The sequence below is a fragment of the Myotis brandtii genome, unplaced genomic scaffold, assembly GCF_000412655.1.
Source record: "Myotis brandtii unplaced genomic scaffold, ASM41265v1 scaffold79, whole genome shotgun sequence".
Classification (NCBI taxonomy): domain Eukaryota; kingdom Metazoa; phylum Chordata; class Mammalia; order Chiroptera; family Vespertilionidae; genus Myotis; species Myotis brandtii.
Window position 1 is genome coordinate 7,736,764 of NW_005371173.1, and position 22,363 is coordinate 7,759,126.

A 22,363-nucleotide genomic window follows, 5' to 3' on the forward strand; every position below is an offset into this window, starting at 1 on the left:
TTCCAAGGCCCAGAGCTCTTTCCAGGAGACCATGCTACTGGTTCCCTTCACCTTGGCCGAACACTCAGCTCCAGGGTGGTTCGGATAAATCTGGGATGACTTATTGGGAGAAACCTGGGAATACAAATAAGGTCAAATCATTTCTCTTTTCTCTGTAACATCATACTCTGGAGATCAGTTTCTTTGTACTCCCCACCAAGCCAAGCTTAAAAAACCACTTGCTACACTGCCACACCACCCATCGGTGACGTGTCGGGCCTGCAGGGTCCCATTCTCATCCTTTGCAGTACATGTTAAGGAGCCAGCTCATCTGATCTTTTAGGATTGTCCTATGAAACCCTGAAGTTGTTAGGGTTTTGCTTTTAAAAGAAGGCCTATCATATCAGATGAACTGAAGTCACAGGCACAAACAGTACTGTGTGCTTAAATAAAATCAACAAACTGTATTTAACTTCTTTTTTTCTCTCAAAATGCAAGAGTCCAAAGCAATCACAAACTCAAAGTAGTCAATATTAAGTCAGCAAACAAATCAATGTGATTTGGAGGTTTCAGAGGCTTAGCAACACAAAAATACACAGCGCTTTGATGTTCTGACGATCAAAACAAAAATGTACATTACAGTTATTGTGGAAAACTACAACAAAATAGGGCAAGCAGGTAACAGTGAGGCTATGCTGAATCTTCTTTTGGTTAAAAGTCATCTGCAAATTTTAGAGTTTGAAATCACAAGGCTTAACATTACAAAATCTGAAATCAGGTTTTAACTTGCTGTTGTTTGACATGAGCATTTTAGACACAAAAGGAAACCCAAGCAAAACAGACCAAGTTAATCATTAAATTAAAAAAAAAAAGATTCTGATTTAGGTCAAATAGAATAAATTATTCTGATGGACGCACATTTCTTTTATGCAATTCAAGAAGGCAGACCTCAGGGGGCATTATCCCATCCCCCCCAGTGAGTGGATCCACCTTTTCAACCTCATAAAAGTTTCTTAGGTTCTCAAGTATCAACATTAGAGAGTCTTTCTGGCATACATATTTTTCATGCATTCTAAAGTTCTCTATAAATGTCAACATTTATAGAATGTCCTAAATAGAGCAGTTAATTAATAAAAACTTGTTGAATTAGTAAAATGGTTGCATTAAGTACTATGGAGACTACAAAGCTGAATTGTGCTACAGGCCCTGCTTTCTAGAAATTCTAGAAAGGAAGCTCCATTCACAAAGAGATAGAATGCAGAGTAGAAAGGGGTGAATTCCACAGTAGATGCACAGGAAGAAAGCTCTAGGTGCACGGAGGAGGGAAAGGATACTTTAGCTAGGAATAGAAGGGAAGTACCTCGCTAACATACTTGGTTTGGTTTGGAAGACAAAAACATTTTGGGGATGTGGACAGAGGGATTATGTTTATGTTGTTTCCAGTTGCATCTCCAGAGCTTAGCACAAGGGCTGGCACATAGCAGGTACTCACTAAATATGAGCTGAATGAATGATAGAGACAAAGCACACTCTACTGAAAGCACATAATGAAACAAGGCCCAGCCATGGATCGACAGGTCCAGTGAAGAATGTGGCTTCATTGGAGCACGAGGCATCTGAAAAGGGGTAGAAGGAGTTAAGTCTACAAATGCAGATTGGGATAGATGGGGAAGAGCCTTGATTGGCAGGTCAAGACACCTTTATCTAAGTATATGGATAACAAGGACATACTCTGTGATATGATCAAAGTGCAGCGGTGATAACCAATGTCAGCTGCAAGGACAGTAATGGCTTTTAAAACTCACACAATGAAAATGTTGAGCAATATAGCTGTTTTGTTTTTTTCTCTTTCCTCTTGAAGGAGGGTATGGCTGAGATCAGTCAGCATTCACTATTTACATAGTGGCTCAGGTAGGTTGAAATTTACCAAATGAGACCTCAGTATTATGAGGAGATTTCTATTTATTTTAAAATATTAACTCTACCCCTAAACAATAGGTAAATGGCCTATTATAAAGACTTGACAAGCAGACAACACATGACAAAAGGCATTCCAGGGTATCCCTTAATTGCCAGAGAAACAGGATTGACTTTGCATGGTTTCTACAAGTGAAAGGCTAACCCATCCTCTCACAACCCTCAGAGAATGGTCTACAGATCTCTTAGTTAGTTTCAAGTTTCTCCTGAACTTATATTGTGATCTATCAGATTGTTCCTACCAGAGTATCTAGGTACAGCTTAACTAACACAGTTTCACAGTGCTGGGCTGAAAATGAGGTAGGAAGGCCACACTTTATTAAAGGGCTGAGACCAACATACTGCCGCATGTGAAATGAAGGACAAGTGAAGGTCATGTGTTGCTTTTATATCTGGCTCTCCTCCAGAATGGCTGAATGAACAGCTTAGCACAGGAACAAAATGTATCCATCCAGTCTTATCATCACATGGGCCAGATCTGCATGGATGCAGAAAGGAGGAGACTGGGAGCCCGATGAGAAGAGAGAAATCTCCAGCATCACCATGGTGGGAATCTGCTGCTTTGGGGCACTCTGAACCCATCCCTGTGATTTCCCACCAGCGTGTCTGTTCAAAGAACAGGAAATAAAAGGATATATCAATTCCACTATCTTCCTTTCCTCCAAAGTCTTAGCATACTGTTTTCAAAGCCCTTTATCATGAGTCCTGATCAACACATGTCTCAGTCACTAATGGTACCTACCGGTGCCATCAACTCAGGAGTCTATATAAAAGTGAAAGCACCTGACAGGTAATCCTGACTAGGAGGGAAGGGGAATGGAGGGCTATAAACAGGCCATAGAGATCGGGAGACATTACAGGGAATGTCTGAAGTTCACATCTGTTTATCTTCGTACAAGGGTGTGTGTGTGTGTGTGTGTGTGTGTGTGTGTGTGTGTGTGTGTAAATATACATAAAGTTTAGCTACAGAGTAAAGACATAGATTTTTAACAGACATCCCTCAGTGGGAACTGCCTTTCACTGCGGCCACCTTTGGGTAATACTTATTTCAATCAAGCAGCCATTGTTCGGGGCATTTTTGGAATGCCTTCTCAAGTTCCCATTTCTTTTTCTGCGACTGCCTTCTCAGCCTTGGGTATATTCTTTTGAATGGTCTCTATAGCAGCCAGTCTTGTCCTTCAAAGGCCTATTTGATCTTTGGAGACAGCCAAAAAGCTTTGAGAGCCAAATATTGTGAATAAAGGGGCTGATTAAGCTGGGTAATGGTTCCCAGAGAGGTATTATCTAAAGCCAAAGGACTCCAAAACTGAAGTTCCCAAAACAGAGCTGTTCACAATTGCCCTGATAGTTTTGTTGGAAAGGAACTCTCATAACATTACAGGCAGACCTTAGCATGTGCTTCACGGACTTAAATTCAGCTGCCGATATCCCTGCCCCTACACACACGTAATCAGGAAGGGCTGAGCTTAAATAAAGGAACTCACTTGAACAGAGGCAAACATGTAGATCATGCATTTTTGTAATTTAGGAATTTTTTTAAAAAGAAAACACACACACACAATACGCATACTAGGCTCCTGCAGTCATTTAATTCAACAAACATCTGCTGTGTGATAAATAAAAATGCAACGATAAGGATGATGATATGTACTAAAAAGCAAAATATTGGTATGTGTATATTTAATGCACTTTATATATACAACCCCAACTGACTCACACCAACCATACAAGGCAAATATCACTACGATGTTTTACAAATCCAAAAACTCATTTGTGACACTCATAAACTGGACATAAAAAAGCAAAATGTTTCCTTGCAGAAGAGCTGTGCAAATAGCAAATGGTGATGCTCCTATGATACATCCTCTCTAGTTACATCATTGGGGAATAACTCGGGAGCCCAGAAATATGAAGCACCTGTCATGAGATTTAGTGGCTGGAAATTACATTCTGACAACCACGCCAGCATCGACTGTATCCTTCCGTGTGTCTTCTTGTAAGATAAAACCCACTCAATCCTATTGCCAGTAATGAAAAATGTAATTTCTGAAGTATGATCAAATAAGTCAACACTTGAGCAATGCTACTTGAGACCTATGGCTTATTGCATTAGTGCATCCGGTAGGAATTTACATATTCTGGACGGGACCCACTTCAACCATGCCTACTACAGATGAAAAACAAACAAAGCTTCAGCTGCCTTTCACACTGTCAGCCTACCCATGAGTCTTCACTGTGAAAGCAGCTGAAAACAGCTCAAGGTTATGCCTATAAGTACAATGGAGTGATCAGCCCTCTTTCATCAATGCATTTTTAGTCAAAGCCATTGATTAACAGCTTTTATTTTGTATTTAAATGTGTTGAAACATCCTGCCAATTTGCTGGGTCAAGTGTAACACTGTTATAAATACCTGGTTAGAGCATTACTAACAGTTTCTACTTTTACTACAAAAATGGGAGTAAAATATTATAAGCTACTCGGCTATTGTCATATACTAAAATTTAATCAGAAAGTAACTCTTCCTCATCCAACTGTGCTTGAAAAAAGATGACTACAGTAAAGATTTTTCTTCAAAGGAGATCATTGTTTGAAATTTTATATTGTTGATTCAACTAGAAAAATTTGTATAAATAAATTCCTCCTCTTAAAGAAATGTGTTAAAACAGCATATTTCTTTTTCTCTTAATATAAACAGCTGTGACTTAAAAAACATTCTTGAGCATAATACAGAAAAATTCTTGAGTATAAGTTATAGCATAATAATAAATGTTTAAATAGGGGAGGAAAATAATATTTTGATCATGTTTAGATCTTTCCCATTCTTAAAAAAAAAATTTTGTGATGAGAAAATCTATGGAATGTTAACCAACTTTTTAAGTCCTCTAGGTAGTCTATCCCTTTCTCATACTCCCAATCCATTGTGCAGGGGCAGAAGTATGGCGATTGACAGTAGATACAGCCTCTGGCTTCCTGGCTTTCGTTTCCAAGAGCCTAAGTCCTTAGGGGAATGGCACAGACCTCGTATTTGCAAGAACCAGGAGGGGAGAAAAAGTGGGAAGGAATGAGAGCAGACGTCCATGGGTCACTCTGTCCTTTGCAGGGTGCTGAGCATGGCACCTGGGACATCTCTCTATAGCTTATCTTCCCAGGTCTGCTTATTTCTTATTTCACACAATTATAATCAACTGCAAACTGCTACCATGACCACAATTCATTTCTCCAGCTCCCTCACTGATGCCGATGCAATTAATTCATGGTACCACTCATTTAGAGCTGATCAAGTATTTTGGAATGCTTACATATTAATAAAACACCTTGTTAAACACTGAAAAAGTACTCTGTTTTTTAAGCATACCTGAAATCTGGCCAATGGGCCCAGTTGGTTTGTTTTTCTTTTAAATCATCTTATTAAAAATATATGTATGATTTTGGGAGCGTTCCTCCTTTTAACATTCACAGCCTTGCAATCTCAGGTGGACAAACCAGACCACTGATCCATCTGATGGACTGTGAAACCCCTTATTAAAGGAATTCCTGGCTTAGAACTTGGGTTCCACCATGTGGGTTGGATGATAGCACCTAGGGAGAAAGCAGCATTATCAGCACAACTCAGGTAGCTGTGGACATCAACCAAGGTGAAGGGAAAGAAGAGCTTCAAGTTTGGGACAAGGGGAGAATCTCTGCTTTACACAAGGTACAGCTGGGAGGTGTGAGAAGCTGAGACTTTGGGAAAGGACAGACCTAAGTCCTGAAAAAGCATTGCTTTCTTTTTTTAAAGCATTCTGATTTAAAGCCTTAAGACCATAACCACTGAAAATTTTATATATATAAGTTTTTACATATATATATAGGATTGAACTAAAGACCTAAAGTTAGAGGTGAGACAAACATGTTTGCTACTTTTGTTGAAAGGAGAAAACCATTTTAGCTAACGAAAGGAAACCAACATTTTAAAAAAACAGGCCAGAACTGAGCTGGAAAGACTTGGTTTCATGGTCGTAAATGGCAAAGGCTAACAGACCAGCCAAGCCAGCAGAGCTGCTTAAATAGCACTTTTGCCTGGTGCGAGTCACATGGGAGGGGAACGGTGGAAATAACAAGGTTGCTGGCCGGCCCCTCCAGCATGCAGGGTTGCCAAGGAAGAAAATTCAGACAGAGCTGCCAACATGTGAGAGGCCATCTCGCTCCAGTTCCTCCTTTGTCCCACTGAAAGACCTTCTGGCAGGGCTGGTGACTTCAGGAGACCACCAATGAAGAAAGGCACACGTATTATGGAAAGGAAAAAAGAGAGGGAGTGACCGAAGAGAGACCATCAACACCAAGCTTGTGGGCTCCCGCTGTGGTCCACTGGGGTGACTTCTGTCAGCATGTGTGTTTCTCCTTCCTCGGCAACCGAGGGCAGGGGGAGGGTCTGGAAACGTTTCAAGAGGGTTAGGGGCTTATGGAGAAGGAAGATTACAATAGCAACAACAACATATGGTTCTCAACAACTAAATGTATTCTGTCAATGATAGATTAAGGAAACCTGAGCAAACATCCAGAAATCTTTTAAGCCAAAGAATATTCACGTTAGTTCTTTCCCATTCTTTTTATTAACTGAGAGCATGCTGATCAAGCAGAAGATAATTTAAAGATAAAGCAGATAGGGTTCAACACCATACCAGCCCCTCCAGAGGTAAATCAAAGTGGCTCAAATCTCTCTTCTATCAAAATGATCATATATCCCCATGTACACAATGGTCAAGGTAGAGGAACTCGGAAAAACAATCCCTCCACACTTCAAGTCAGACCACATGCGCTGTGGGACAGGAAGCTTTAGTTTTCACAGAGCTCAACCCAAATAAACCTGTTACTCAAAGACACGAAGATAATAAGATATGATCTTCCCTACCTGAGTAAGAAAGTCATAAAAGTCAGTGCTTCTTCTGCTTTCACGGCAGCTATTTCTGTAGTATTTTCCCTCGGAGGAATTACATTCCATTTCTGAAGGTTTATATTGTCATTTCACATCAGTTTTTTATTGTAATGTTCAGCAATACAGGATACAGGTTTTTATCGGTCTGACTTGGATACAAACCAGTGGATTGAAATTCAGATCACAACTTAGTTTACAATGGGATGTCAAGATGGTAAAAAGTGTTTGCAACACCGATTCTGTAATTAGGCAAAAGGTAACCCAGCAGATCTGCTACCACTGCCTTTACTTTTTCTGTTAAACACTAAATACGTTTTGCATTCTTTGCCCACTCCCTGGAGTCGTATCACAAATTGCTTCAAGAAAGCAAATGCCTGACTTTACATTTGAGTTATGGTCTTGCTATCCAATCGTTTCTTATCAACTATCAACAACTTTTCAGTGATGGCACGGGAACTACAGGAGAGAACAGCATTTGCACAGAGGCCCCGGGTCTGCAGCAGGCTGAGGTAAGGATCATTAACACCACTGACATCACTTTTGGCAGCTGGGGAAAAGGGAAAACCTATGTTTAATCTATTTCCTACTCACCACAAGTTTTAGCTGGAGTCACAGATAATATGGGCTGTGGTTGACTTTATGGAAGAATTTGGTAATGCAAGAAAAATGTACTGAACTGAACAAGCATCTTTACAAGGAATCACGAGGTACCTCAGCTGTGTGGCCCTGCTCGCCCTGCTGTAGGTTTTTTGGTCATTAAACTGGCTTAACAGAGGACAGAACCATTCCCAATTGTTCCTAGGAAGTTCAAGCTCAGTAGAAGACGTTCCCTACTACACACACCTAATTAACTTCTCCTGGAAACCATTATCATAAATCACAAACAAAAACGTTTTAGCCTATTTCTTTCTTCTTGCTTTGAGATACCAAGAGGAAAATGTTGGGAAAAATTTAATCCAGGAGTCTTTGAAGTTAAGTTCTTTCTTTTATTTGTAAATTGTCTAAATAATAAAGAACACTCTTTGAAACCAACTGAAACTGCTCACAAATAGATAAGTATAGGGTAGTATGTTTCAAATGTATTCAACCCACAGGGTCTCATTTGTTTTGTCTTAAGAATTCTTGTTAAAGAAATGCAAGTCATAAAGATTTCTGGTCTATGAGAGCAATTCTTAAACAAAAGTCAATGTTAAATAGGATGAAAAACTGTACCAACCATCCTATATTACAGGTGGGACCTCTATTTAACTGGGTTACATTAAAGACAAGCTATAATGTTGCTTGCAATAAAGTATTGCAATAAATGTGTGCTTCCCTTGAGTTGCCACTACCCAAGTGATATGTGAGTAACCTGTATGCAATTTTGATTTCTAAAATGCAATTTAGAAAACAATCCAAAACATGTTATTTCGAGAATGAAGATGGAACTATTTCATGGCTGTTATGCTTTATAAAGACTGATCAATTTTGACTCAAAACTTATTTCCAAGTGAAAATTTAAAATGAGACTAAGATAATTAGATGATCTCTCCTCTCACTCTTTTCTTCTTTGTCATTTTAGGCAAGTGACTAACCTTACTAAATTTTAATGTTTTCATCTGTTATGTGGGGGTAAAAGTACCCATTTCATGGGGTTATCACTGAGGTGAAATACATGAAAAGTTCTTGTCATCGTGCTTGATAAATAACAAGTCCTCAAACATCAGCTCTTACTGTAACTACACTTATTAAGGAGAAATCCTGCCCAGACAGTGTGTCTCAGTAGTTGAGCGTCGACCTATGAATCAGGAGGTCACAGTTCAATTCAAGGTCAGGGCACCTGCCCAGGTTGGGCTCAACCTCCCAGTGGGGGTTTGCAGGAGGCAGCCAATCAATGATCCTCTCCCATCATTGATGTTTCTGTCTCCCTCTCCTTCTCCCTTCCTCTCGAATATCAATAAAAATATATTTTTTTTAAAAAAAGGAGAAATCCTTAGATCTCCTATCTTCTCTGGATACCTGAGTACATACCAGCCAAAAATGCCCTGGTAGAACTAGCAAGCAAAAAGAACGCCACAAACCAGATGACTGAAGCTGAAGTCAAGATGAGACCATGACTTGGGAAGAGAGACAAAGTTATTTCAGAGAGAAAGTAGGTATGGAGAAAATGCCAGAACAAAAAGAAAAAGTGGTGGTAACAAAGCTAAAAATATAATCGTGTGATACAATTTTAGAAAAAGATTTACCTAACTACAAAGAAACCAGCACGAATTGACTATTAGGATAGACAGCATGAGCATATCTTTGTGCAGCTCTTAAATGTATGCTTTCTACAGAGGCACCGTGGAAAAGCCATTTCAATTGCTTTCCCAGAAGAAATTAGATGCTTGAAGTCCCCCTCCCCACACACCCTTTCTAAGTAGCTAACGAAAGACTTATGATGCTACATGAAATAATTTACAAAGAATTCTCATGACTAGGCTTAAATGGAAGTTCAATGAGATTCTTGTGCACCATTTCCAAGCTCTAAAGCATGTTTCTAATTGTTGGGGGAGGTACTGGGTGGCTTTTGTTTCCGAATTCTTTTCCCAATCTCTCATCTGAAGAAACTGAACAGGAGTGTGACACAGCCAGTCAATGCCGCCTAAGTAACTTGACGAAATACTGAAATTGCTGCCAGATGCACACGTCTAATGGTTGGCAGCTGGATGAGGAGGGGAAAAAATCGAAAAGATAATCTGAAATAATAGACAATGTATACACTGCATGCATTTCTAAGGTCTTTGAAGCAGACAATGGGGTAGATTTCTAACTAACTGCAAACACTTCTTTATTGTCTCAAGTAAGGAGTCAAAATTCTTCTAGTTGACAAAGGGGCTTGACCTTTCACCTGCTGACCCCAAAGCTCCTGGTCCCTTGCTTTCATCTCTCAAGTCTCACTTTCTTTATTTCTTTTTTAAGTATGTTTTTATTGATTTTAGAGAGGAAGGGAGAGGGAGATAGAAACATTGATGAGAGAGAAACATCGATTGGCTGCCTTCTGCGTGCCCCCTACTAGGGCTCCTGCCGGCAACCTGGGCATGTGCCCTGACCAGGAATGGAACCGGGTGACCTCTTGTTGCATGGGACGACCCTCAACTATTGAGCCACACCAGCTGGTTCAAGTCTCATTTTTACTTTACTCTTGTTCTGCTCTCTCTTCTCCATTACCTAACATCTCAGACCTTTTTTTTTTTTAATTTGAAGAGTGGCATTTTCTAGAAAGTTCCCTAATTAACTGAATTAAGCATACTGAATTAAAATGCATCGTGTTGTCGGGTGCTGAGCAGGTTGCCTGGCTTCCCTAGAAGCAGCTGAGGACAGTTGTGCTAAATTCTTAATCTAGAGGTGGTGACAACTTTTAACCAAGGGATCCTTACTGGGAATATTTATCAGTGATCCTGAGGGCATCACAGTCCCCAGGGAAAGAATTGGGATCTGTGAAGGTGACCCTCAGGCTCACGGGAGTGCCAGGCAGGAGCCACCTGGACCTCAGCTGAACAGTGCTCATCCCGCCTCCAAGCATTTCATTAAATCTCTAGAGCAGTGGTTCTCAACCTTCTGGCCCTTTAAATACAGTTCCTCATGTTGTGACCCAACCATAAAATTATTTTCATTGCTACTTCATAACTGTAATGTTGCTACTGTTATGAATCATAATGTAAATATCTGATATGCAGGATGGTCTTAGGCGACCCCTGTGAAAGGGTCGTTCGACTGCCAAAGGGCTCGCAACCCACAGGTTGAGAACCGCTGCTCTAGAGCATTTCACTAAATCTCAATGTGCAGGTGTAACAACAATGTCTCCCCTCAAGTCAATGCCTGGAAACATTTTTGGTTGTCACAACTAGGGTTGGAGTGAGGTGGGAGGGATGTTACTGGCACCCAGTGGGTAGAGACCAGGGATACCACTGCATCCTACAATGCACAGAAGGCCACCTGCAACAAGGAATTATCTGGCCCCAAAGTGTCCATGGTGCTGAGGTTGGGAAACCATGCCTTCAGCTAAAAAAATAGAAGAAGCCACTAAACATGCTTGTCCACTGAAGCCACCAAACACACTTGTCCACTGTTTCTGGGGTCCATGCCAGTTCCAGGGAGGAGTGAGGGGAGAGGCATTCCTGTTCTGAGGTTGTCCTTGATTTCTGACTGTCACCCATGGGTTCAGAGTCCTAGTGGGCGCCTCCCAGGCTCACAGCCTTTCCCTCTGCAGTGTTCAGTCAATGTGGTGAACCAGTCCTGGCCTGTGTTTTCATATGTCACCCCTGCAAAGGAAAACAGGAACCTTCTGGATGCAGTGGGAAAGCAATTACTAGAGAGCAGAGACTATCAGGCACTCATCTGAGGAAGAGTAGCATGGAGATGCTGCCTTTGTCTGGACCATGAAAAAAAGCAGCCCCATGGAGAATGCATTTAATTGCTCCCAGGTTGGTATCTTCACCCAATGCAGCCAGTAGTTTCCATATGGTCTTGGACAAGTCATTTGACCTCATTTGCCTGCACAATTTAATAAAATGGAGAAAATATCTAGTATTCAAGATCCTTAAACTCAGTGAAAAAAGGACACTATGAACAAGAGACACTTTACTTATGTTACTAGTGACTGTTAGTCATGCTCATTGCCCTCAAATATCTGGGAGTGAAAATAAATTAAAAAATCAAGAAACAGGTCTCTTCTGTTCCAGAATTAGTCAAATTTTAACAATTAATGCACTAACTTTGCTCTCTAAGTGGTTACTCCTAAGTCAGAATACTGTTTCCTAGAGGTGTTTTTTGTTTTGTTTTGTTTTTACTCTATGAAATACCCAATTTATTACAAAAAAAAAAAAACCACAAAACAAAACAACAACAACAACAAAAAACAGAGACTAAGATAGAAATTCCAGTTGCTGTTTCTAAATATAAGATGTCTTCTCAGGAAGACACTTTTAGGTCTGTTCTCCCTAAACTTAAACTTGAAGAAAAATAGCAGGGTAGGGGGAAGGGCTCATATACCATCATCAATGAGAGTACACAGTGTTCTAAATTCTAAAAATCAGGCAATGAACAGAAAAAACAAGTTGATTTCCTGGTGGTTAGAAACAAAATTTTCAGATTGACTCCTAATGTAACAGCAATAAGAACAGAACCTCCTTAAATATAGCTACGGAAGCTGTTGTGGCCCTAAACTACACAAAGAAAACAATAGGTTCTATTCATTCTACACCATAGCCTGAGATGCTGACAAAATGCCTTCAAAATAAAACCCAACCACACAATTTCACCATTACTATCTAACAGCGACAGGCTATAATTAACACTTAATCAGCAGCCCTATGATGAACTTTGTTTAATTATACTAAAAAAAAAATTGCCTTAGATTTTTCCCGTAAAGCCATGTCACAAATGGGCAATGGCCTGCCTATCTGTTCATTTGGTTTCTCCATTCTTTCCTGCCATAACAATATAAGGCACAGCGTGACTACAAAAATGTTCACGTCAAACCTTAGTTCTTCTGAGATGCTCCTCTGTCTTCCTGTCCCCGACTCTCAGAGTCCTCCTCACTCCCAAACCATTGGCAGTACCCAATGGGGCCGATACACATAGCCGCTGAGTTGTTCCACATCATTTCTTCTCAGATCCTCCCTAGAGGACTTCAGTAGAAACAAAGCCTTTCAAACAGAGGTCTGAGGATTGAAAGCAACCAGATCCTTGTCAATTTCTCATTCTAATGCAGACCCAGAGAAAGTCAATAGGAAGGTGACTTGAGAACATTTGACTTAAGTAAATAAGCAGAGACCCTTCACCATGGTGGCCTTTGTCCCTGGCATTGGCCATTTAGTGGTTTACTGGCATTTCTTCCAGGGAGAGACCCAAGAAATGAAAAGAGAACTTAACCAAAATTCAACACAGTAAGTTTTTTCCACCTGAGAGTCTATGAAAGTGGTAAGGATGATGGTACAATGGCTAACCAAAATATACATCTGGATGATAATTATTCCAATTTCTGTTTTAGATGCTCCATTCTCATTTCTATAAGTGACCTCCACTATAAGATCAAGTTACCACAGAAAGAGTTCATGGATGACTATGAACAGAACAATCAAAGCAGTACCAGGCCTGGTATTAGAACTTCCTTGATCATCTGGTTATTGTTTAGGGTTAAAATCATCATTCTAAGCTCATGAAACTAGTTAGTAGTAGCACTGAGGTGAGACCAGGAGGTCGCCTCACCCCAAAGTAATATTCTTTCTAACCATGAGTCTTTAAAATCTTAATGGCCCCAACTATTTAGAAAAGTAAAATGATCCTAATAAAAGAAAAACAGGGTGATATTCAGTATAAATGCAAAGGTTCTAGCAGCCAACTCATTCCACTGCAAAATGGGGGCCTCTATAGGTGATGGGGTAAATAAAGAGCAAAAAAAGACTCCCAAAGGTTTCTGCTGACTACAAATTCATTGTAAATAGGGAATATACATCATTTATAGTTGACCCTTGAACAACCCGGGAGTTAGGGGCACCAACTCCCATGCAGTCCAAAGTCCATATACAACTTTTGACTGCCTAAAAAGTTAACTATCAGTAGCCTATTGTTGACTTGAAGCCTTACCAATAACATAAACAATTGATTAACACATATTTTGTATATTATGTGTATTGTACTGTGTTATTACAATAAAGTAAGCTAGAGAAAAGAAAATATTATTTAAAAATCATAAGGAAGAGAAAATACATTGACAGTATTCATTGAAAAAAATACCAGACTCCATTTTCTCTATCAATGAAGTGTTGCAGCAGTGCACAGGCCTTACTATTTGATAGAAATTTCATTCACTAGTAGGCCTGACCCTATGCTCTGACCAGGAGCTGCAGCATTACTTGTCTGGAAGAGAAGCCCAGGCAAGGCAAGCATACCTTGCTAATCGTTTTAGAAAATGATAGGAAAATGATGATGTGGCCAGAGATACTCCCCAAGAGCCAATTCCCAAACCCCTGTGCAGTGCAATTCACACTCAATTCACATGAGTTGATTTCCTAACCAGTTGGGACAGAGTGAGAACACATTTCACCAAGGGCTATGGGATGCAACAGGAATGGAAATCACCTGCCAGACACTAACTGTGGGATCCATACGGCCACCAGACAGTGGTGAGACCCTTGCTCCCCCAGCGCCACTTACTGGCACTGAGCTGCAGTTTCCTGGTAAAATGGTGCTAAAAGTCCCCAACTCATTGGGTTGACATGAAGATTAAACGAGATAGTGATTGTAAAACTCAAGGCACAGGCTCCCACAATTAAGCATTTATAGAACAATTAATTCACTGTATTCGGTAGCCACCAGAAACCATAATGGGAGGAGACAGGCAGAAAGAGGAACTGAAAGGGGAAGGAAGGTGCTTGACATTAACGCTCTCTGCTCTTTGCAATACTGCTGATGTGTCTGCAGAAAGGAGCACCCCAAAAATGGTGTCATAAAAACCCCAACAATGACACTCATCGCGTGGAATTTTGTCTGAGTCACAACTATTTTATCCCTGGGTATGACAGTGCTTCCTACTTTGCTTTGAACTTATCATTTTAATAGTTGATCCATTGTTTAAAATGGATCATTCTTAGCAATTATAAAGCACCCTAAACTTCTGTCATCTGAATTTTTAAACTTCGTTCACTGAAAGGTAAAATTATAACTAGGCATGAATCATGCCATACTCTATGCCATGAAATTTAATTTCATGAGATTGAATTTTCATTTGATGAACATCCCTTACCCAATTGTTCTTGAGGTTTCTTATCTCTAACTTTCAACTCAGTTTATCATAGTGTTTTAGACATAAATGGCACTCAATAAAAACTGTTTATACTGTCTCAAAAAGTGTCTATACGAAAATTGTATGTATTCATGCACATATTCTAAGGCCCATACAGCTTGATGAAGGGTAATTTCAACCACACAGAAAATGGGCTCTTAAGTTTTTGTGAAGTTTTTCTCACACTGGGCAGTGAGTGAAGTAGAGGATATTTACTAACCTTTTAAAAGTGTTATCTCCTCCTTTTGATAAATATAAAAAGAAAACTCAACCTAATTTTTAATGCTACAAATTAAATAACATGACTAACAAAATAAAGCCATTTTAATATTGATTTTAATTGTTTTCAAATAATATTTGTGTCCTCCACTCCTGATGTCAATCTCTCTCTCTCTCTCTCTCTCTCTCTCTCTCTCTTACATTCTCCATCAGTAACAAAGCCAACAGTTGTTACATGTCAGGTTCTACTTACAGGTTTTAATGTGCATTATTTCATTTAATCCTCATAACCACCCTGAGATTTTATTAGTATTCCTGTTTTAAAGACCAGGACACCAAGGTTCAGAAAGGATGAGTAAATTCCCAAGGATCTCAAAACTAGTAAATATGGCAAATGGGATTCAAAACCCATGCTCTTGACCACAATGTATAGACAATGCTATAAAAAGCAGGGGTGGAAGTGCTGTTAAACCTCTCATCTAAATAGAGCCCACTGGCATATACAAAGTTCTTTTTATAAAAGGAAACAGGGGGTAAGCTTCATGTTTACAAAGGGTAATGAGAAATTACACAGTGAAATGCCATTCTGATAAATCTAAACTAACTCAGCTAAAACAACATTTCACAGAATAGGCACCTGGCTATCAGAAATGCCTTCCCTTCTGGAAACAGCCTGCAAAAGAGATTGCCATCACAAAAGCCCCCTTTTATCCCTTATTGTGTGCCCTCCTGCAAAAACACTAAATGTGAAATCTGTCATTTCTTGAAGAGTCTAGACAGTAGTAGATGCAGGCAACTGGGTGTGACTAATAGATTCTGACAAACAAACACAAACGGAGCCAAAAGGTAAAGCAGGAGGCTTGACATTTATTGGCCCCATAAAACAGAAACCCTTTCCCTCTAGGACCAGGGCAAGATCTGGTACGCTCCGGGATATTTTTATCCGGCAACTTTTCTTTCCGCCCTTAATTTAGAAAGCCAAAATAAAACCCAGAAGAAGTCCACTTACAGAGTCCTGAGCCATGTGCTATAATAGGTGGAGAGAAGTCCTCGGCCATTAGAAGTCAGGAGAGAACAGAAGATTAAAAGCCAACCATACACAGCGGCCTCTCCCTTCCCAATTGTTTACATTCTTAGACATCCACTTTTTAAAAATACTCCCTCTGTAGATCAAAACAGGCTGAACTTTGAGGAGGCGAAAACAATGACGTTAGCTTTAAGATATTATACAGTGTACATATAAACAGAGCTGAGTTATGTGCACTGTTCTAGTTGGCTGTCAAATGATCTGAATGGCTCAAATGGAGAACTCTAATTCTGTACATCTCATAGTCTTCAGAAAACTCTAAAATATATACCTAACCTTCAACATGCTATGCAGTTTGAGTGAACCTTCCCTATTGTAAGATATAGGATGCAACTGGTTTAATAAATCAACATAATCCAAACAAGCTTTTTCAAGGTGAACTTGGGTGGCTCGAGGCCTGGATGACACTGGATGCAATTCCTGGGGGTGGGGCACTCTGTCCCTTCATTCCCATCTTTCCCCCTTCCTGCCTTTTCCTTGCCCTGAATACCTTCTCTCTATCAATTAATGCCACCCATAAATACTTGCCAGCATGGTTATTGATATGCAGGCTTAGAAAACTGGGTGGTCCCAACTCAACAACCATTTATTTCTATTGTTGCCTTCAAACATAAAACACTAATCCAATACAAACTGACCATAAGAGCATGAATCTCCCCCTCCTAACATCATAATGTGCTTAAACTTTGATGTAATATAGAAATATAAAAATAATTTGATGTAATATAGAAATAACCAATCAGACTATTACTTTGATTCTTTTCTTGTTTTCCAAAATTTTCTAAGATATCTTCATGCATATAATTTATATAGTGACAGAAATACAGAAATCTATATATATAAAAGCCTAAGCGACCGAACAACTGAAGGACCAGTCGGACCAGTCGCTATGATGCACACTGACCACCAGGGGGCAGACGCTCAACACAGGAGCTGCCCCCTGGTGGTCAGTGCGCTCCCACAGGGGGAGCGCTGCTCAGCTGACCGACCCGTCAGGGCAGCCCACAGGTCCAATCTCTGGAGAATGGGCCAGGCACCAATGAACTGGTGCCCCTGGCACAATCCCAACAGTGCCCCCGGCCTCCTGGAAATCAGCCTCAGGCACCTTGGCCACTTTCCCTCCCTAGACGCTCCGCAAGGAAGGAACGATATAAAAGCGGCCACCAGGTGGCTCCCGAAACACGGCGCGAATGTCAGCGGGATGGATCCAGATCCCCGGCCAACCGGCAAGGGCGTCCCACCACCGACCTGCCTGTAGGGCCAATCGCATGGGCGCCAGATGCAGGGCTCACAGCTGGCGAGTGCTGCTGTGGCAGTGCGAGCCTCGATATGTGCAGCAGGGCTGGGATGAGCGGGAGCAGCAAGCAGCGTTGGACTGCGGGTTTCGGCCCAATCCCTGCAGTCCACCCTGAGGGACCCCACCCGTGCACAAATTCGTGCACCAGGCCTCTAATAAGACATAAAGAGCATAATTTTTTAGGGTGTAAACATAAATCAGGGAAGAGATGAAGTTAAATTATCAGATGCAAATGGTAACAACCTCACAATTAGCCAGATAGAACACAATCCGACCTAATATTCCTATAATATGCAAGGGACTAGAATTTTTGAGGATCTATAAATAGATATAGGGGATTTTTATCTTTTGGTTTTTTTTAGAGAGACAGGAAGGGAGAGGGAGAGGGAGAGGGAGAGGGAGAGAGAGAGATCAGTTGCCTCCCATATGTGCCCCGACCGGGAATCAAACCCACAACCTTTTGGTGCCCAGGATGATGCTCCAACCACACCAGCTAGGGCCAGGGACTGGTTTTGCAGGCAATTTTGCAAATCCTTTAGCAAAAATGTTCAAGGCATGTTACAAATTATTTTATCCAGTTACTGTGGACGAAGAGAGGCTGTGCCATTATACATTTACTTCTGCTCATGCCCAGAATATGACTCATAGAGGCCCAATGGGGGATAATAAAAAAAATAAGTCCTACTATCCAAATCTGCCTGTTTCGGGGGAAAACGAACATTACGCAACGCTCAGAGCACAAATAAAAGTCACAACTACCAAGTAATAGTCATTAGGCATCCACGTGGTTTTGAAAGCCAAATCCAAATGCTTGTTTATAAATGTGAGATAGAGTCTCTGTATTTTTACGATGCCATGTTGGTAAATGAAAAAGTCCTTTCTACAAAGCCAAACATTTTGTCCAGAAAAAAACTTTTATGCAGGTCTGGAGCCAATGAACTTCTAAACACGGTACCTGCATTTAATAAAGGGGCAAATAAGTACCGGTTTCTTGAGTCTGACGTTACAAAGGTTTGACACGGCCAGCAAAGCACGGCAGCTGGCACATGTCCTGGACCATTACCCACCAAACAGCAGCCGAAGCAAGTCGCCTTCCAGAAGTGTGCAGCAGTTCCTATAATACAGTAAAATGTTGACATGCAGTGAAATGTGTAACTTCACAGAGGCCGAATGAAGATCATATGAGCAGAGAAGAGCTGTTAGGACCAAACCAAATATATACTTTCAAGTGTATGTAAAAACTGAATGTAAAACAACACAGAAACCTTTTTTTGTTTCCAAAATTCATGCAAAGACAAATAAAAATGACTTTTTGGAAATAATTTCAAACATGGCCCTTTCTTTACACTAAAGAAAATGAAACAGAATCAAAAGTCACAATAAAACACACCTATTGCACCAGTGCCATGAATAACGAAGTCACAAAAATCCAATCGTTTGTCAAACAAAATGCTTTGTCTTCAAGAACTCTGCTAAAACATGTGCACAGGCTTAGGTGAGAAAGAAAAGTCACACATAGAAGAAGCCCACCCTCCAAACAAGTTTTTTTATGTGCATAAATTAAATTTGGGTGGGTTGTTTTTTTTGGCATTTTTGCCCTAAAACAAGATTAAAAATTAATTTTAAAACCAAGATCCAGTAAGTGGCTTTACTAAAATGTTGCCTGAAATATTATTTTAACAAAAGGAGCCATTAAGGATCTCCTTTCTACTCCTTCGAAAGAGGTGAAAATACCCAATTAGTTTAATAAAATATGTCAATAGAGGAGCTCATGAATGGCACCTCTAATGGTGTCCGGGCCACACTACAAATATGGGGTGTCCCCCAAAAATGTATACACATATTTTGAATAATTATAAGGGCAGTGTTTATTAAAATACATTTCATTTTCAAAATTAAGCTATCAGCTGTTAAAGTGTGTATACATTTTGGGGGGACACCCTATATATGCTGCTGTACTCCCCCCTCCCCCCCGCCCCATCTTAATCTGCTGTGGCTCCATTAGTAAGCCCCTACAAATGCAACCTGGCATTTACACTCTCGTCCATCTGGAATGTCTCCACGTCAGAAGAGAGCCCTCATCCCCTGTGGAAGATGAACAAGTACACAGCTGGTGGGGATCCAAGCACGTATAAAGGAACCCACTTATGTGTGTGCATACACATGGCTAACCGGTTAATCCCTCCAGCACCCTCTTCTTTCCACTTTCTATATGCAGCTAGCAAGGAAATGAGTTGTGTGCTTTTTAAATTGAATTCTGTACTATTATCAGATATCAAACAATTCCTTGTTGAAAAGATATTGCAAGAACAAAGCTTGAAACCCTGCCATCAAAGCTGTCTGAAGTCCAAGGTGCTGTCTTTTACCGTCACCCGAAGCCTTGGAAGCAAATGTGCGTAATGCTAAAGCCAATCTTGTGAAAGTAGCATTGCGAAACCTAACCCCGCAACTCTGCTCAGAGCGGCAGACTCGCCCATGTGCGTTTCAGCAGACTCAGGGATTGCTGAGGTTTTCCACGCTGCTGCCATGAAAACCAATACTTCTGGGTTTCACTGCTGGCTCATGATGTGAAGCTAAACTTAGACATCAAGCTGGGTTCTATATTGAGCTACACCCCTAACTCTCTGTGGGCAGGAATGTGAAAAGAGAGACAATTCCATTTCTGAACTATTGGTTTTAACGAGCAAAGCAGAGCAATAAAATCCAACTCTCTAGATAATTTACGACAGCAACAACATATAATTACTCTGGAATGTGTTTTGGTATTAAATTTGGCTTTTGTTGTAACTGAGGTTTGACAGGACAACCACAGGGGGCGCTATTTACACCATTGCCTGTGTGAACATAATCCCATGGTTGTGGGTTTTGCTAAGTCATTCTAATTCAGTTACCAAGAACTGTACCTCAGAAAAATGCTGGGGAAATATTCATTTATCCCTGATATCTTCCTGTGTAATTCTTCCTAGCCACCTTTTCCACACCGGTCAACTGTCATTCACAGTGACAAAGTTTTTGCTTTTTATCAAACCTCATACTGAATAAAGGCTAGCTGAAGTTTCAAAGAGCTTTCTTCTTCCCAACAAGAATCCTAGATTATAAATAATACAGGTTCTAACATTTGAACAGACCTAGGATTTTATAGGTACTTCAATAAACCTGAAATGCTCCAATCCACCCAAGGAAGCCACAGATTGTGAATCTTGAAACGTGAATGACTGCTTCATGAATGTACTTTGGAAATCATGACAAAGCCATAGCATGTTCATGGGTAACAGCAGTTGCCAAGTGGCATTACTTTCCATTGTAAACTGTACGAAAATTAAAGTTTCTCATTATTTTCAGCTAAGACCGCTGGTTACTAGATGCATAGGTAGGTACTTCATTCTTATTACCCGAAAAGCATGTAAGACAGGGCTCAAGTGACTAACCTGTACACAGGCCTTGCTCATTACAGAAGCATTCTAAATAAAATTAAAAGGCTCCCTAAGGTTCACTTTCCTCCAATAACTGGCAATCGTTTTCCAGAAAAACATAATTCAAATAGTTTGATTTATTAATTTAGTTATGTTTCAAAAATCTTGCTCTTAATGAATATAAATATTCACCATCGCCATGTAAATGTGGCCTCCTGCCTTAGAATCACGGCCCAGAATTCTTTGGGAGGTCATTATATATGTTATATTGTACTGACAACTGAAGATACATAACTCATGCCTCCTGTGATATAACCATCTAAAATGCTCTGAGACCATAGAAATGTAAAAAAAAAAAAAAAAAAAAAAAGACAAAGAGCAAAAAAACACAGTGTTACCTCCCATCTCTACCTCCAACCTCCACAGTAGTGACTCAACTCTGCTCTTATAGCTCAAAAACAGCTGCAGACATTATATCAAGAAATGGATGGCCCTGGCCAGCGTGGCTCAGTTGGTTGAGCATCATCCCATGCACCAAAAGGTTGCCGGTTCAATTCCTGGTCAGGGAACATACCCAGGTTATGGGCTCAATCCCCAGTTGGAGTGTGGAGAGTGTACGAGAGGCAACAGATCAATGTCTCTCTCTCTCTCACATTGATGTTTCTCTCTCTCTCTCTCCCTCCCTCCTTCCCTCCCTCTCTCAAATCAATAAAAACATATATTTTAAAATGGGTGTGGCTATGTCCCCATGAAATTATAGAAACAGGTGACAGCCAGATATAGGGCCATGGGCTCCAGTTTGTAGACTCCTGATCTAGTGTGACAGAGCAAAACTACACATTTCATTGGAAATTAGGAATAAGAATACAAAAGGGAAAGAACATGAAAACCACAACAGCTAAGAATAACAACCCTCCATATAGAAAATATTTTTCTAATGCATGGAATCCAGTAAAGAAAATAGCAAACAAGTGGTTTATCAAAGTATATAAATATGCATTTGTTATTTTTACAAAATATTACACTATTTTGGTCATTCAGAAGAAAACAAGACTAATTTCAGAACATTCTGTCATTATCTACCTTTAAGTGCTTTTATAATAAAAACTAGAGGCCTGATGCATGAAATTTGTGCCAGGGTGGGCCCTCACAGCCCCCGCTACCTCTCAGCCCCGCCCCCCACCTGTACCCGCCTTGGCCTGGTACCACACACCCTCCCCGACCTGGTTCCACGGAGCCTCCTGATCGATTGCCCCGCAGAGGGTGGCCTGGGCCTCCCTCTGTGGGGAGTCGTGGGGCGATGGTAGGCCCCCAACCAATTGCATTGCACCCGCCTTGGCTGGCCTGGCGCCAGTGCGTGTCATAGCGTGGTCAACCGAATGGTCGGTCTGCTGTTCGGCCATTTGGTCGATTTGCACATTATGCTTTTATTATTATAGATGTACAGTAATTTTCTGAATGAAAACATAAGAGTAGAGAAAAAAATCTGCTCAAAGTTACCTTCAAAGTCAAGAGGAAAGATTATGAGTATAAGGAACAGAAAAACTGGAGAGAATGCATTGCTGACAGCCTTATACTGGAGGGTCTCATTAGTTTTACGTTACCATTCCCTAAACATTTCCCTACCATCCTATTTTGGGTTCCTTTTTATTCAAACTACTACATTTT

The 22,363-nt window shown here is 40.5% G+C and overlaps 1 protein-coding gene across 1 annotated transcript in view; it reads right to left on the bottom strand.

The window, feature by feature from the left end:
* The window catches only part of IRS1 (insulin receptor substrate 1), a 59,184-nt gene that overhangs the window by 4,620 nt on the left and 32,201 nt on the right, over nt 1-22,363 (bottom strand). The window lies entirely within an intron of this gene.